General features: G+C 42.1%; 1 long non-coding RNA gene across 1 annotated transcript; it reads left to right on the top strand.

The window, feature by feature from the left end:
* The first annotated feature begins 905 nt into the window (after window positions 1-905).
* LOC149324018 (uncharacterized) lies at window positions 906-2,719 on the top strand. Its single transcript, XR_016280291.1, has 3 exons — window positions 906-1,328; window positions 2,409-2,515; window positions 2,644-2,719. It is a non-coding gene; the product is annotated as an uncharacterized LOC149324018 (long non-coding RNA).
* The last annotated feature ends 3,971 nt before the right edge of the window (window positions 2,720-6,690 follow it).

The raw sequence follows: 6,690 nt of genomic DNA, 5'->3' as shown, positions 1-6,690 counted from the left end.
TCAGAACCAGGGTTTGGGTCTGTTTTGGCCATGGCCCTCCTCTGAGGCTGAGAGAGTGTGACTAGAGGGGCTTTGGGTGCCTCCAAGGCCTTTCAGACTCAGGGCAATGACCCTCTTTCTTCAGAGGGTTTGGGTCTCTTTTGGCCATGGCCCTCCTCTGAGGCTGAGAGAGTGTGACCTGAAAGCAAGTTCTTGCCTTCAAGGTGGTGCTAACCCTAAGGCAGGGAACCTCTCCTGGGGTTTTCTTAGCAAGTTTCTTCAGAGGAGTTTGTTTGGGGTTTATTTGGCCATGGCCGCCCCCTGAGGCTGAGAGAGTGTGACTCATGGGCTTTTTGAAATGTTGTTGTGTGCCCTCAAGACGGTGTCAACTTAGGACAATGAACCTGCTTTGGGGTTTTCTGGGCAAGTTGCTTCTGAAGGTTGGTTTGTTTTGGCCATGGCCCTCCCTCCTCTGAGGCTGAGAGAGTGTCACCTGAGGGGTCTCAGAATGTTGTGCTGTGTGCCTTCAAGACAGTGCTGACCCTAAGACAGGGAACCTCTCCTGGGGTTTTCTTAGCAGGTTTTTTCAGAGGGTTGGTTTGTTTTGGCCATGGCCATCCTCTGAGGCTGAGAGAGTGTGACTTGTGGGTTTTTTGAAAGGATGTTGTGTGCCTTCAAGATGATGCTGACTTATGGCGTCCTTGAGACAGTGAGCCTAGCCCAGGGTTTTCATGGCAAGTTTCTTTTATGATAGGGTTGTCATAAGTTGGAAATGACTTGAAAGCACACAACAACCGGAGCAACAACAGACTGTCTCGGGCATTTGATATGAATTCCCTCGCTTCACTGTTAAGGCCTGAAAGGAGTCTGGGCTTGCTTGTCATCACTCCCTTCAAGGGAGACAGGCTAATGGGGGGGGGGGCACTTTAGATAACAGCGGGGTGACCAAGATTAATAGAGAACTGTATCATCTCCCCCTATATAGCAGCCTCGTCACATAGCTGAACATGGAGTTTATCCAGACAGCAGAAATGAAGCAGTTTAACGCTACTTTAACTGCCCTGACTCCATCCTCAGGAATCCTGGGCTTTGTAGTTTGGTGAAGCACCAGTGCTCTCTGACAGAGGATAGGGTGCCATAATTCACCATACTGCAGGTCCCAGGATTTCACAGAAGGGAGCCATGACAATAAGTGTTTTCAAAAATGCTTTACTCCTGAAGTGTGGATACATCCATGGTGGGGACTGCTTGTCTTTTCCAAAATGTTGTTGGACTCCAACTCCCGGTGATGTATTCATGCCTTTTACTCCAAGTCTCAAATCTACCTCCAAGTCTCAAGTCCTTAAAAGGTACATTCAAAGTGAGTTTCAGGTTGAGTTTCAAGTCTGTATCTTCAGTCTTGAGTCTCAAGTCCTTACACGGTGCTTTTAAGTGAAGTCTCAAGTCGAATCTCAAATCTGTACCTTCAAGTGTCAAGTTGGGTCTCAAGTCCTTTAAATGTATATTCATGTCAAATCTCAAGTTGAGACTCAAGTATTGGAGCCAACTTTTAACAGAAAAGAGGCAGTGGTGTGGGTGCAGTAACTAGAAAATCAAGAAGACATACACAAAGTTAGGGGAGGGGAATAGTAAATGTGTTAGGCAATAAGCTTGAGGTGGAGGGATCCTTCTAAAGCTTATCAAAAGCTTCAGAAGACTCCTCCAATGTGTAGCAGGGAGTAGAACCCAGCCCTTGTCTCAAGCCCATTGCCTAATGCTTTTGCTGTTTCTGGATGAAGTTGGCCCAGCCATTCAGTTGCTAAAAGTATACAAGTGTTTAATTTAGTCAATAAATCATGTATTGCTGAGTCAAGTCCAAGCCAAGTTATTGAAGTGACTTGAGGATGAGTCAAGTCTACATCACTGCCAACTCCTGTCACTGTGATCAGTGTTTGGGGTTTTTGGAAGTCTGGTACCATCCAAAGAGCCACAGTTTCCCCACTTCTAGTATAAAGGTAAGAAGGGTTATTTCCTATGCTGAAATATTTCCTCAGCCTCTTGTTGCCAAACAAAGTTTCTATATCTTTGCCATAGTTCAGTAAATTAAATCCTTTCCTGAAATCAGCAGTAAAATTCGGATATAATTATTACAACGATCATAAATTATTCTGATTACTTGAAACTGAGTTTCTCACAAATTGAAGGCTAACAGGTGAATTCCACCTGGGAGAGGCGGGAAAATACAATTATTATTATTATTATTATTATTCACATCTTCTTAGGAGTAAAAGTTCTTCTAGATGGACATTGCCATTGGAAAGGCACTGTGAAACTATTATCTTTCCTTCTAGTAGTTTGTAAGATTTTTTGAAAAATCGCATCATTGCCCTGTCTGAATTTTATAAGGCCTTCAGACATCTTAACTTGTAACCCTTTATTGTTTCCCCCAGTGTCTCTTTCATCTTTTTCTTACCAAGGAAAATCTATTAAAGAAATGAAGTTGGAATAGCTGCACAATGCCTTCTCACTGCTTAAAGAAGATGTTCACTGTTTTCAGGTCAGTTCTTTTTGATACAGTTACCCTGTCTCACTAATTAAGTTTCATGAGGTGTCGAGATGATGATGTTTTCCACTTTTAACCCTCCTGTGTCTTCTTGCTGTTTCTTCTATCTTTTTTCCACAAAGTTGTAGGAAGGAAAGATTGGAACAGGAATTTACAGATGAGGCTTTTATCAAGGAGGTTTTTTATCATCCATCTTCCCTCACAGAATTCTAGGAGAGATCCAACATGATGCCATTTTCATCTGTAATCATTCTTGATTCCTCTCTGTTTTTTCTGGTTTTTTTTTCTTATTAAGCAGAAAACAAATGTCCCACTTGTTTTCATTCATCGTAACCTACCACCTTCCACCTATCCTTCAGCAAGTTTGAAGGTTTCTTGCCTAGGGGCACCCATGACATGCCCTTTTCATACAAATTGTATTTGTGTGCATACTTCATGCAAGATAGTGTTAAGTGGAGTGAATCGTTCATCCCCTGTTTCTGCAGTTTTTTTATCCAACACTATAGACTACATGTTTCTTAACAAACAGGGATTTTCCTAACACCACCACCCCTCCAAAGCTTCTGGAGATCGGTACATAGGGGAATTATAAATGCTGTTTTCCTGCAAATCTCACTATACTCATTCTGAAATGTGGCAACAGGCTTGATCTCAAAATTCTGCAACGAAGACTTTCACCATATATGGATTGAGAAATGCCAATTGTCCAAGCTGGGTTCTGCAAAAGAAGAGGCACTAGGGATCCAATTTTAATTGGCAAGGTGGGGCAAGCCTGCATTTTATTATCCTATTTGCTTAACTTCTACTATGAACATGTCACACATAAAGCAGAATTAGACTTGGAGGAGGGAAGTATGAATATTGGAGGAAGGAACATCAACAGTTTACGATATGCAGATGACACCATACCACTAGCAGAAAATAGCAAAGCCTTGGAACAATTACTGAAGAAAGTCAAGGAGGAAAATGAAAAGGTTGGTTCACAGTTGAACATTAAAAACCACAGATGTCATTATTTTAGATACTTTAAGTATACGATTAAGACATTGAAATAGTTCAAGAATCAGAATGGAGTCTGCAGTCAAGATGACTAGAACATGGAAGAGTTCAGCAGCTATGAAGGAACTAGACAAGATCCTGACAGATAAAGGTATATAACTCAATATGACAGTAGGCTTGTCAGTGCTATTGTAAGTTCCACTCAGCGCTAACTTATTAGGAAAGGACAGTAATGCAATGCATGCTTTTAATAAATGTATCATGACATGTGTGTGTGTGTGTGAGAGAGAGACAGTAGGAAAATAGTGATGGAAATGATGACATTGGAATATGTTCCAGTAGGAAGAACAGAGTCTTAGGGGCTTTTTAGTTAAAGGATACTTTGATAGAGGCTTATCAAAAGGTTAGTGGCAAGAGAAACTGCTTCCTCTTTCTTATTGAAATTTGGTATCATCCCCTGACAAAATCTGAGCTGACAAACTAAATTTTCACACAACATCTAATTCTTGGAATCATAGAGTTGGCAGAGACTCCAAGGGTCATCCAGTCTACCCCCTGCCATGCAGGAACTCACAATCAAAGCATCCCTGACAGATGGCCATCCAGCCTCTGTTTAAAGACCTCCAAAGAAGGAGACTCCACTCTCTGAAGGAGTGTGCTCCACTGTCAAATAGCTCTTACTTTCAAGAAGTTCCTCCTAATGTGGAGGTGGAATCTCTTTTCCTGTAGCTTGAATTTGCTGCCAGAAGATGTAGTGATGAGCATGGGTTTTGGTGGCTTTAAAGATGGATTAAACAAATTGATACAGAATTGGTATTATTGATGTGGTACAGACCACCAAAAAGTGGTGTACACGCTCCCTAACCCTAATACGTGTCGATGGCGGCATAATGGTGGCACCACTATGACATCATGCATGCGCCGCGTCCAAACAGCATGGCGCGAGCGTGACGTGTTCGCACCGCCCCAGGCCACTTATGGCAGCCTGGCTGTGGTGCTACAAGGAGCTCCGAAACGGAGCTCCTTCTGGAAGGGAGCCTTCTTCCTGCAGCCACCAAACAGCTGTGGGAACGATGCCAGGGAGAAAGGGGCCGAGTGGCCCCTTTCTTCTCTAGCTGTGGCTCCTGGGGTGTCCAGGGGCATGAAGCCCCAAGGACACCCCTTTTCCAGGCCATGGGGAAGCGGCATTTTGCCGCTTCTCCATGGCCTGGAAAAGTGCCGGGTTGGAGCCACAGGGGCTGCTGGTGAGGCAGCCCTGCCTCCAACCCAGCAAAAAAAATAAAAAATAAAAAGGGACGGTCTGTACCCCGCCATTGATCCTATTAGCCAGGAAAGGTAGAAGTATCCAGGCTCCATGTTCAAAGGCAGTATGCTTTTTAATTCCATGTGCTGGACAGCAACCAGCTATGTTGTTGCCTTTGTTAACTAATTGTGGCTGTCTTGGAAGCATGTTGCTAGCCACTGCTGGAGATAGGACAGAGCAAATTGCATTTCATATAGCCAGAATGTCAGACCACAGTTCATATAGCTGGAATCTCTCTCTTTGTGTACATATATATAGGTAGATTTAAAATATAGGGCTGTATTTCTCATATTTCTATGTATATATTAAAAACATCGAGTATATTTCTGTATATAATGAGTACATTGAGTATACTGACTTAAGAATAGCTATTTCTCTAGAATGTTTTCCACCGACATGTTAAAATTGTTCTACCTAAATTACTTCTGGAGTACTGTGAATTAAAGCTACTTAATGTACAATTGCTTGCCTTTATAATGGTTGCAAATGCTACAATGCAAGTCAGTCATTCGTCACTTTTTGCCTTCACCAAATTATGACTATAATTCAGGTCACACAGAGATAATGTGACATATCAGAGTGGTTTAGCTATGCCTTGGCACACCTTTAAGAGCAATATAATGATATTGCTTAACAGCAGGCTTTACAAACATATAAATATATTAGAAACAATAAATAACAGATATAAAATGCATTCCATTTCTACTATACATGCTTACTATATACATACTGCCAGGAAAAGTGTTCTGCATTAGCATCTAATCAGAAACCTTTTGGGAGGGACCCAGGTACCTGGAAGAATTCCCTGCTCTCATTTCAGCATGTCTGTGTATAGAGATAAGTGTAGAGGTTCTCTTCTAGAAAGCCCGACTCTCTGAGGTAATGCAGGGGGAGACAAGGGGGAGAGACTTCTTCATAATAGCACTAAATTAGCAGAATTACCTCCCCAGCGACCCTTGACTTGTGCCAACTTTGCTATCTTTTCAAAACCTTGCAAAAATGCTTTTAAAGATCACACACTTTATTGCTATGGTTTTATTGTATTTGTTAATTGTTGTATGCCTTTTAGTCACTTCTGACTTATGGCAACCCTAAGGGGTTTTCTGGGGCTGAGGGTATGTGCTTTGCCCAAGGTCAACCAGAGGGCTTCCATGGACAAAAGGGGAATCAAACCCTGTTCTCCAGAGTCCTAGTCCTAGGCTCAGACACCATGCTGTCTTTTTATATTTAGGAGAGTGGCTTTGCAGTTTATTTTTATTATTTTTGTAAGTTACCATTAAAACTTAGCTTTATAGTTGCTCATACAAATTTCAGTGTGATACAATGTGGTGCAGGAAAGCTACAGTATCTGCCTGCTTGCTAACTGGCAATGGGACACTAGGCTTGATGAACCTTGCCCTGAGCAAGGAAGGGAATCCTTATGTCAACATTGCACACTGAATGTTGTACTCACTTGCTGTTCTGATTGTAATGTACCAGATGATCTACTGGCCTGTCATTAGTTTTACTTACAAAGTCCAGAATTACAAGCACTAAAACAAATAACCAAACAAACTGATTGTGATAATTCTACCATGGGAGTTACACTTCTAACACTCACCTGTTGTACCTCCAGCTCTCTTTCACACACTCTAGGGTGTTTCTGCTATTGGAATCCCCTCTGGATTCATTTCCAAACAACCTTTGTATAAGGCTGTTCTCTCTACCACTGGTAATAGTGATCAGGTGCTTCATGATTTTGCTATAGGGAAGGCAAAATAAGGGTATTATTGCACCTCCAAAAAAAGAACTCTGCCCCCATTAAAGTTTCACTCAGTCTCCAAATTTCTAGCATTGTAGACTGTGAGACACTGAGAATTGTTCACAC

This window comes from Sceloporus occidentalis, unplaced genomic scaffold, assembly GCF_023333645.1.
Source record: "Sceloporus occidentalis isolate IW3139 unplaced genomic scaffold, rSceOcc1.0.p SCAF_1, whole genome shotgun sequence".
NCBI lineage: Eukaryota > Metazoa > Chordata > Lepidosauria > Squamata > Phrynosomatidae > Sceloporus > Sceloporus occidentalis.
This window is presented reverse-complemented; position numbering and strand designations above follow the sequence as displayed.